This window comes from Nomascus leucogenys, chromosome 16, assembly GCF_006542625.1.
Source record: "Nomascus leucogenys isolate Asia chromosome 16, Asia_NLE_v1, whole genome shotgun sequence".
Lineage (NCBI taxonomy): Eukaryota > Metazoa > Chordata > Mammalia > Primates > Hylobatidae > Nomascus > Nomascus leucogenys.
The window spans coordinates 69,061,556-69,071,822 of record NC_044396.1 but is presented as its reverse complement, the minus strand read 5'-3'; positions in this window follow the sequence as shown (position 1 = coordinate 69,071,822).

Genomic DNA, 10,267 nt, shown 5'->3' with positions numbered 1-10,267 from the left:
TGCCCAATCTAGCTCCTCAAGTTTATGGAAGACACTCATAGTAGCTGTTTAAATCTCCTTTACTAATTAGCCTACTTTAAAAGAATTTCATCATTTTGGGCCTTGTTTTTTGGCTTTGTTTAGCTGAGCACCATTTAGTCTAGGGTTGATTTTTTTGCTATTGAATAAAGACCCATTTTTACTACTCTAACGAAAGCCTCCTAACTTATGAGGTTTTCCAATCTGAGTGTTGGGAACAAGCACTATTTCAGCCTTGTTTGAATGATTCCCTTTTATTCTTTCAGTAGGTCCTTTCCAGACTTAATTAGTGTTCCCACTGACAGACGCTGATCACTCCTCAGCTGAGGACTTAAGGAAGTCTTCCTGCAGATCTCTGGCTCTCTCTCTCTCTGTGTGTGTGTGTACTTCTCTCACCTCTAGTACCATGTCTTGTGAACTCTACCCACTTGGGCATCCTCAGACTCTTAGCTCTATCTCTCCCACTCAGGGAGACTGCCAGACTGTCTGCAATTCCCTGCCCTGTGACACAGTCTGGACACTTTTTCAATACAATAAACTAGGGACATTATTGGGTGCACTATTTTGTTCCCTGACTCCTGGGAATAATTGTCCTTCATTGACTGGTGTTCAATGTCTTGAAGGCCATCCCTTCATTGATTTTGTCCACGTTTTATTTGTTCGACATGATGGTAAGTCTCTGTTACTCCATTTTGGCTACAAGTAAAAGTCTTAGATCTGCTTTTTGTGTCCTCCTGGTCCTCTCTCTATGCTTCTTCATTTTTTCACATGCATCTTCTGCTCAATACTAGCTAATGGTGAAAGCCTTATGTATATACTGGAATCAATATTACATCCATCTCCTAGAGTGACTGAAAAGGGAGCATAAATGTTTTAATTTTTCTAGTCTACTCGTTTTTCCTGATAACCTAAAAGAGAATGTGAAAGATGTTGACATTCTCAAATAAAGCCATTTCAGTTTCTATTTCAACAATAGCTAAGGGCATGCACAAATCCTAGATTCTCACTTAAGTAGAATAAATTGGGGCATATTTAATGCCAGTAAGTTTCTTAGGCCATTTGGTGCTTCCAGGTCATCATATATGGGGGCTGCATTTACAATTCTATAGCTAATGAATCTTGATAATATTTTTAGTATTACTCAACAACTGGGAACATTTTCTCGGAAGTTTTGTGGCCATTATAATCATCATTATTAGTACTATAATTGTCTTTCTCTGATGAGGCAAAATGCACTATGCCTTGGGGTAGTGGGTTTAAGAGACAGAATGCAAAAAGCATAGTGTGACTTTCCTTTCATTATTATTAGTCTGTTCACTCCAGCCCCAAGTCTTCACCTCACCTTCTACTACTTCTTAGAAACTTTGCCCTTTGGTGCCAAATGAGGAAGTTGAAGGCCCACTCTTGCCATCCAAAGTTATTCATATATTCATGTAGCCACAATAGAAAATAGACTAGAGGAGGAATATAGAATAAAGTTCTAGAGCACATGATTTGGAACGACACAAATCAGAATTTGAATCTTAGTTCTACTGTTTATTAGATTTGGGCAAGTCACTTAAACTCTCTGAACTATTTTCCATCTGTAACATGAAGGTTATCATATATACGTTATTGTTTTATTGAAGGTTAAATAAGTTATGAATTTAATTTCTCAGCCCAGTGCCTGACATCTTGCCAAGCACTACTATCATTGTTATTGATATTATGTTAATAATATATTGCAATTATAATTATCATTTATAATGAGAAAAGGTTAGTACTCTATTTTTCCCTCCAACAGCCAGTTCAGCATTACCCGTCTCCTGTCCAAGACTTCTAAAGGGATGTGCCAAGCTCAGGATTTATTGCCATTTTGATTATTTAGTATTCACTGAGCACTGAGAGAATGCAGCATTTGTGGGAACACAGGAGGTAGGGGCAGCCTCTCCCACTCTGAGTGGAGAAGGAAACCTGGAGCTGGCTGGATGTGTGGCTGAGAACAGCACAGCCAAAAAAGACCATCTGGACCAGTGCAACCAGGGCTCCCAGGAAATCTGTGGGGCCTTTGACTAAACTAAGTTATCTGGCTTCTAATCAACTTAACATTAACATTCTCCAAGCCCTCCCGTCTAAGATGCTAATTTCTCCTAAAGAGGCAAGTGATGTATAGGCACCCACATCAATCAAGCTGCTCTTTTCTTTTGCTTCATCTCACTTCTGTCAGCTAGGTTGATCCCCTGGAAAACAGAGACCTTCCCCTTAAAGTAAAACCCTAATTTGAATAAACACCACTGCCAAACCCTCGCTTTAAGAGCCCTGAACACAACTGGGGACTTAAGGCCTTGCCAGTCCAATAATAATTCCACTGGAAAAATGCCAAATTCCCTTTCTTTTTAGAAAAAGGGCCAAGCATTGCTTCTAGAATTGCCCAGTCCTTGACCTCCTAACCTTCCAAAAATTGCTTCAAGGCCAAGGGTGTTCTGAATTCTGGACATAACATTAGTACAGAAGCTGTCTTCTCCAACAGGTTGATTAGTGACAGGGTTCAGTTCTAAGTCACAAAATGCACCCTGTAATTGCTTTCTTTACTTTATTACTTGCTTCAGCCCAGACAAACGGTATTCAGGAAAGTCTAAGGGTATCCACTTTCCCACAGAGAATTAAGCAAACCTTCTTTTTAAAACCCTATCTTATAAATTTGACCCATTTCACCTACAATGCTGAGGGAAATTTCAGATCAGACCCTCTGCCTCATTTTTCATGGAATTATCTTTACTTCCCCAGATAAAGTGACAGGCACATGGAAGGTGCTTGGTCCATTGTCTGCTACAGACAGTACAACCAAAAGAACCATTCCTCAGCTTCCATGGGTTTTTATTTGCAACTTTAGCTCCACTGGCATTTATTTCCAAACTTCATGGTCAGGTAGTATTACAGGAAGGCCTCAATAAGCAATTCTGCACAACTAGACAAGCAAATAGTCAATGTAGATATGAATGTGTGCATTCTAGACATGTTGGAAGTTGGAGAGGAGGAAAGGAGGAATATCTGTAGTCCCATGAAAAGAGGTAAATCCATTGTAAAATGTCTACAATATATTGCCACAGGAGTCATTTTAGCTAATAATGATACTAATTGCTGATTATATGATGGTTGATGGTTCACAAAGGGCTTTTGCCTATGGTATCTCATTTGATCTCCATAAGAATTGAAGGAAGTAAGAAGGATCAGGATTCTTATTCCTGTTATATCCATGGGGAAGCAGAGCTCCTAGAGTCAGCTGTGAGCAATTTACAGTGACAGAATTGGCCATGTTGACACCTCTCCTGCTACACTCCCTATCACATATTCTCCGCTGCTCCTGATGCTTCACTTCCTTAAGGGCTCAATTCGGGATCACTGAATCCACTCCTATATTTTAAAAGTTGACATATTGCATAATTATTTATTCAACAAATTATCCAGTGATTACTTAGATAGTGGGCACCATAATGGGTAGTGGAGGAAGAGAAAACATTAAATAAGATAAAGATCACTGTTTTTGCAGAACTCAAAGTCTACTTGGAGAAGTGAAAATTGTAAATATTTTTGTGTAATGTAATAAGTCCCTACAAAGTGTTCAATAAGCAAAGAAGAGAGAAGAATAAACTTTTCTGAGAGTGGAAGTCAGTGAAGCTTCAGAAAGGGTTGATCTTTGGCAGGGCTTTAAAGGATAAATAACAGTTTCAAGGCAGAGAAGAGAATGGAAGAGAAGGGAGGGTATTCAAGTAAGGGGAAATGAGCGCAGGCACAGAGTCATGAACAAATACAGCCTACTTGTGAAAAGATGAGCAGCTCAGTGTGTTACATTACAGGATATTTGGGAAAACTGGTAATAGGTGAGACTACAGACTAAAATCAGGCCAGATGGCTCCATACTGAGAAATCTAGTTCCCAAACCTGTGTGTTACGTATATTTTCAGAATTTAATTTTTTAAAAAACAAGTTTTGTAAATAAGCATTTCACCTAAGTACTTGGTCAATACCAAGTGCCAAGTGCATCAATATTTGAAATGCCTTCTGTGGAGGAAGGCCAAGTTTGTTCCAAGACAGGTGTAGATAGGATATGGGCCTGGAGATCAATAGTGGAGATTGTCTGGGTGCCATGGCTATTTCTTGGTGGCCGCATGAAGAAAAGGGACAGCTCGTGCAGACCCAGAGAAGGAAGCCATGTCTATAAAAAGAAATATGGTTCTAATTTATTATAATCTTATTTACATGTTGGTGATGGCAGATAGCAGAAAGACTCCCAGGAAGAGATGTGTCTCAAGAGCATGGAGATGGGATGGACTAATTCTCCAGCCTCCCACCTCTCCAGCTGATGATTCTCCTGTACTGACTGTGGGTTATATTTCCCTGTTTAGTGCTTTGCAGTGTGTGTATGTGGATAATATATATTAAATAACAAATAAATAAATATGTGAAACACTTCTTTACAAGGGATTTTGAGGTATTTGGTACATCTTTGACAAATTTGGTAGAAAATATATTTTGCCAAGATAATACAAACCTAACTAAAGAATTGCAGCATGCCAAGCTTGCTGTGGTTCTTCTTCCATTCAGTCGAGAGCTTTGCACTTACCATAAAATTCTAGCTCCTTCTCATGGCCTACAGGGCTTTTGCCCAGTCCAGCCCAGATCACCCCTCTTCCCCTAGCCTTGTTCACTACACTCAGTACATCTGCTTCCTTTCTTTTTCTCAAGGCTGCCAGGTTCTTCCTACCTGGGGCCTCTGTCCAAGCTATCTTTCCTTTTCCTCCTCCACTTTGCATGGCTGGCTCAGCCCAAATGTCACCTCTTCATAAAGGTCATGTAGATATAGCTGCCTCGCTCTAGCCCTCTCCCAATTATTACCATATCCATTGGTTTTATTTCTGTCTTACCACTGATCACTATCTCAAAATGTCTTATTTTGGTCTTTATTTGTTTTTTGTCCATATCTTCCACTATAATGTGTCATTATCACCAGGATCCCCATGTTCACCACAAGGCCTGGCACAAAATAGTCACCCATTAAATGCTAATTAAATTAAAAAGTGAAAGAAAAAGCAAAGGTAGTTTTGGGGAGAGTTAAATTCTGCCTCCATTGGCATCAATATTTCAAATACCACAATTTCTACTTGACTTTTCCAGCTACAGAAAGAAACAGCCATATATTATTTCACTTTCATCACATTATATTAATATCCTTCATCCAAGTAACTTGTGAATCAATTTTATTTCTTTACCCCCAACTCCTGACCCTTCACCCCACCTCACTCTGCTCCCCATGTCCCCATTCCCCCAATCTATTCTATTTCTGTGAGTGATAGGGAAGGAATTTACGCTTAGCTCACTATCTGGTATAATGCCCTACCATTACGAAGTACCACACTAAGCACTTCTTTTTTGTTGTTGTTGTTCGATTGAATTTTTTTTTATTATTATTATACTTTAAGTTTTAGGATACATGTGCACAACGTGCAGGTATGTTACATATGTATACATGTGCCATGTTGGTGTGCTGCACCCATTAACTCGTCATTTAGCTCTAGGTATCTCTCCTAATGCTATCCCTCCCCCCTCCCCCCACCCCACAACAGTCCCCAGTGCGTGATGTTCCCCTTCCTGTGTCCATGGGTTCTCATTGTTCAATTCCCACCTGTGAGTGAGAACATGCGGTGTTTGGTTGTTTGTCCTTGCGATAGTTTGCTGAGAATGATGGTTTCCAGCTTCATCCATGTCCCTACAAAGGACATGAACTCATCATTTTTTATGGCTGCATAGTATTCCATGGTGTATATGTGCCACGTTTTCTTAATCCAGTCTATCATTGTTGGACATTTGGCTTGGTTCCAAGTCTTCACTATTGTGAATAGTGCCGCAATAAACATACGTGCGCATGTGTCTTTATAGCAGCATGATTTATAATCCTTTGGGTATATACCCAGTAATGGGATGGCTGGGTCAAATGGTATTTCTAGTTCTAGATCCCTGAGGAATCACCACACTGACTTCCACAATGGTTGAACTAGTTTACAGTCCCACCAACAGTGTAATAGTGTTCCTATTTCTCCACATCCTCTCCAGCACCTGTTGTTTCCTGACTTTTTAATGATGGCCATTCTAACTGGTGTGAGATGGTGTCTCATTGTGGTTTGATTTGCATTTCTCTGATGGCCAGTGATGATGAGCATTTTTTCATGTGTTTTTTGGCTGCATAAATGTCTTCTTTTGAGAAGTGTCTGTTCATATCCTTCACCCACTTTTTAAGTATGATCTCTGAAGGTGATGTATTATAAACACCTTCTAAATATTGCCAGACCCTAAACATTTGCATTATAAGTGTTCCACCTACCTACTTGCTTTTTTTAAAAAAAAAACAAAAACTCCTCTTTGCCTTCTATCTTTTCACCTCCTATTTATTTCTACCAATTCCTTAAAATAGTTGTATATCCAATAGAATGAATCTAATTTTAAAGGTCCCTTGATATATGCCAGAACAATTTTTATGGCATATTTTGATCACTTGGTTCTTCAAATAGTCCATCAATCTTTATTTTTAAATAAAGAACACATGCCTTCTATGACACCATCAGTGAGGTTTTAAAAGCAGGGATTTAGTTCACAGAAAAAGAAATTTTAATGCTCTCAGTTCACGTTATATACCAGCCATTGTGCTGAGAGCAGCACATTAGTTATCTAATGATTACAACAACCTTGTGATATAGGTGTCGTTTTCCCCATTTTATTGTAAGGAAACTGAATCCTGCTTCACAATGTGGCCAAAACCATGCAGCTAGAAAGAAGATGTACTGGATTAGAAGCAGAGGCTGCGTGAATATAAGGTTAGAGGTTAGGCACAGATGTCTAGTGTTTATAATGAAACATCTGAAAGAATTAAAACGCTTTGCTATCTTATTGATAACTACTAAGGTGTGCTAAATGAAGGTGTTCCTGCAGATAACATAATACTCATAATACTACTACTCTGTGCTGGGCCCTGTGCTAGGTGTTACTATTCAGAGACAAATAGAAATACTTTAAGGAGGGGAACATAGAAAAACACAACAGACAAGACACAGTGACAAAAGCAAGAACACAAGAAGGTGATTGCTTGAAAGGCAGCACTGAAGATGGAATGATTGGCATTGGGTAGAATATTAGGAAAAGCTTTCTGGACTAGGGGCCATCTGAGTGGATTCTCAAAAAATGATAACTAGAATTTATTGAGAACTTACTATGAGCAGTGAATTGCATTAAGTGTTTTACATACAGCTTCTCATTTAATCCTCACAACTACTCTAAAATGGGTAGTTTTCATTCCTTCACTGAGTAAAAAACTGAGACAGACAGGTTGACTAGGTTGCTGGTGCTCAGATAGCCACTATATCAAACATGGTCCAACGAGATCACAACAATTATTTTAAATTATTTTATATGTAAAATTTAGCCAGATATTGAAGAAATGGAAAGCAAAAAGAATAAAAAATAACAGAAATAGAATTGCATAAAGCAGTTAACCCTCCTAGGGCTTAGGGAATTAATAGAACCCAGAAGCTTGGAGGAGTAAACTGCAAGCTAAAACACTGTCCTCTGAGGAGGAGACACTGATTAATTAAAGATGATATCTTAGCCTGGGGGAAGCCACAATGGAGCTAGGATCTAGACCTCTAAGGAAAGAGTACAGTAACCTAGTGCTTTTCTCTGAGGGGATGTGATGCAGCTAGTTCTTTGAGTTTGGGGTAAACTACAAACTGGAAATACTGCAGGAAAAGAGAATGAAGTGCTGCTGCCAGGGTGAAGAAGTATTACTGGGTTGACACTGTTTGAGAGAGGATCAAGCAGGAAACAAAACAAGAATAAAGTCCCCTTTTCCTCCTTCTAGGCTTCTGATCTCCCTCTAGGGCCTCCTAACAAGGGGCAGCCAGCAAAGGAGAAATGTAGTTAACACAGTCCCTGTCCCCAGCATCATGAAGCCAAGAATACTGGAGAGAGTTGGGGGCTGAGAGACAATAGCTTAACAACTGGCACGAACAGGCAATCTTACTTTCATTATGGCCTTTTCACTCTCCACTCTCCTAGATGACAATTTCACTCTTGCTCCTCTTGTTTTACATCACTAATACCTCCTCTTTCATTGTCACACTCAGTTGATAACCTTGCTTCCTACTTCACTTAGAAAAATGAAGCAATCAGAAGAAAATGCCAGATTGCCTCCATAGTACCTAGCCATCTACCAGCAGAATTCTGTTATTGTAAAAGCTCTGTGTTGTATATAAATACCCCCATCTAGAACCAGGCACACGACCTGTGCACTAGATTCCATCACTTCTTCCTCATGTATACCACTCCAGGAATTCTCTCCTTTCTCTGTGAGTTGGTGGCAGTTAATACCCATCAGGAACCCATGTGTTTCTCTATATTTCCCAGCTTCCCTTCAGTTAGGTTAGGGCTATGTGATTAATTTTGGCCAATGGACTCCAAGCAGAAGTGAAAAGTGTCCATTTTAAAAGGCACTGTAACAAATTTAAGATGTGGTTTCCCTTCTTCTCTCTCTTCCCCCACTACCTCAGAGGCTAAATAATGTTCCAGATGGTGCAGTTACAAGATGGAAGGGCCTTCATTACTATGAACACCTGTGTAATTGTGTGGCCCTGACAAGATAATGACTTTTGTAACTGCAGCCCAGACTTCTGGGATGAAAATACTATTTTTGTAACTCTAGCCCACACTCATGTAAACAACTGCCTATTTGACATCTTTACGTGCTTGTTTAGTAACTCAACTTGCCTAATACCAAACTTCTAATCCTGCCCCATCTTACAGGCATCCTCCCCTCTAATCTTTCTTGGCTCTACTTCGGAGATCTATTCCAGCACTAACAGTCCAAGCCTAACACCAACATTCACATCATTGCCCAGTATTTATCATTGTACAGTGCAGAAACTGACATCTCATTAATGAGAGAAGGAAAGTACAGTGAAATACCTACCAAGTTCTGGAATAAACAGGAAAATTTCATCAGGAAATGTAAATTATTCCATGATTTGATTACACATGAACAGTATCTTTATGAAATATATTTTTCAAGGGAGAAGCAATGCAGGTGTGTTGACTTCCTAAAGTTGATGCCTACCATATCAGTATTGAATTTTTCAGGACCCTTAGGGTTTAGTAATTCAGTAATGTTTTAATCCCAAATATTAATAAAAGTATTCTGGACAAAACAAATATATCTAAAGCAATATTCTACTCCCTGAAGTTGTTTTGACTTGCAGTTGATTGATGAATACATTAATTGAATTAACAAATTAAAAGTCTCAGGGTATAGGATTTGAGGGGTTTTTTTTCAAAATCTGTATATTGTAATGTCTCTACTATTGTGCAAATGTTTATTCTAAGGCAAAAAGAATTCTATCGTTGAAGGATAAGTGGTAAATTCTACAGTGTTTAAGAGCTATCAAGATGAAGGGGAAAGAGGAGGAGGAGGAGGAGGAGAAAGAGGAAAAGGAGGAGGATAAGAATAAAAATAATTGTGTATTCTCATCAGCTATGTTTGATCACAGTGCTTCCCTCAGGACTTTATTATTAGAACGTGAAAAATTATCTAATCTAAGATCCTGAAAGACCATCTCCACAGCTTTATCTTTATAAAGGATTGGAGATTGAATGGAGAGGGAATCTGCTTCTTGTTTATGAATTCAGAGCTTATTGAGCCAGAGAAATCTACTCTCCTTTCCCCATCCAAGTTGATACAAGGTGCTGAACTTCATGAGTAGGTGGAAACCAGAAAAAAAGGCTTCATCTTTCTGGGCCATTAATTATTCATAGAAAGTATTGCTGTAAAGAAATGCCAACACAGAGTATTCTTATTTTCCTGGCCATGGACTTTTGCCATGTCAGAGGCAATTTTTGGAGTGGAGAATAAGGCAATGACAGAAATTCTTGTTCATCAATCCCATGTATATGCCCAATAAAATCCCCTATTCATCGCTATAAAAATGGAGGAGGAGTTAGAAATAAACGAAGGCATTGGTTCATTAAATCTCTACTGATTCCCATTTGAAGAATGCAATTTAACTTCAAAGGAGACCCTAAATTTGCATCTGATCCTAATTCCATTGTACAGGTTAACTCACCATGGTTTACAATATCTTCAGTACAGCTGGTGCCCTTTCTTCTTCTGCAATACCCCAAAACACTCCTAAACTCTACAGATTCAGGGAAATAATGTTTGATAGTACTA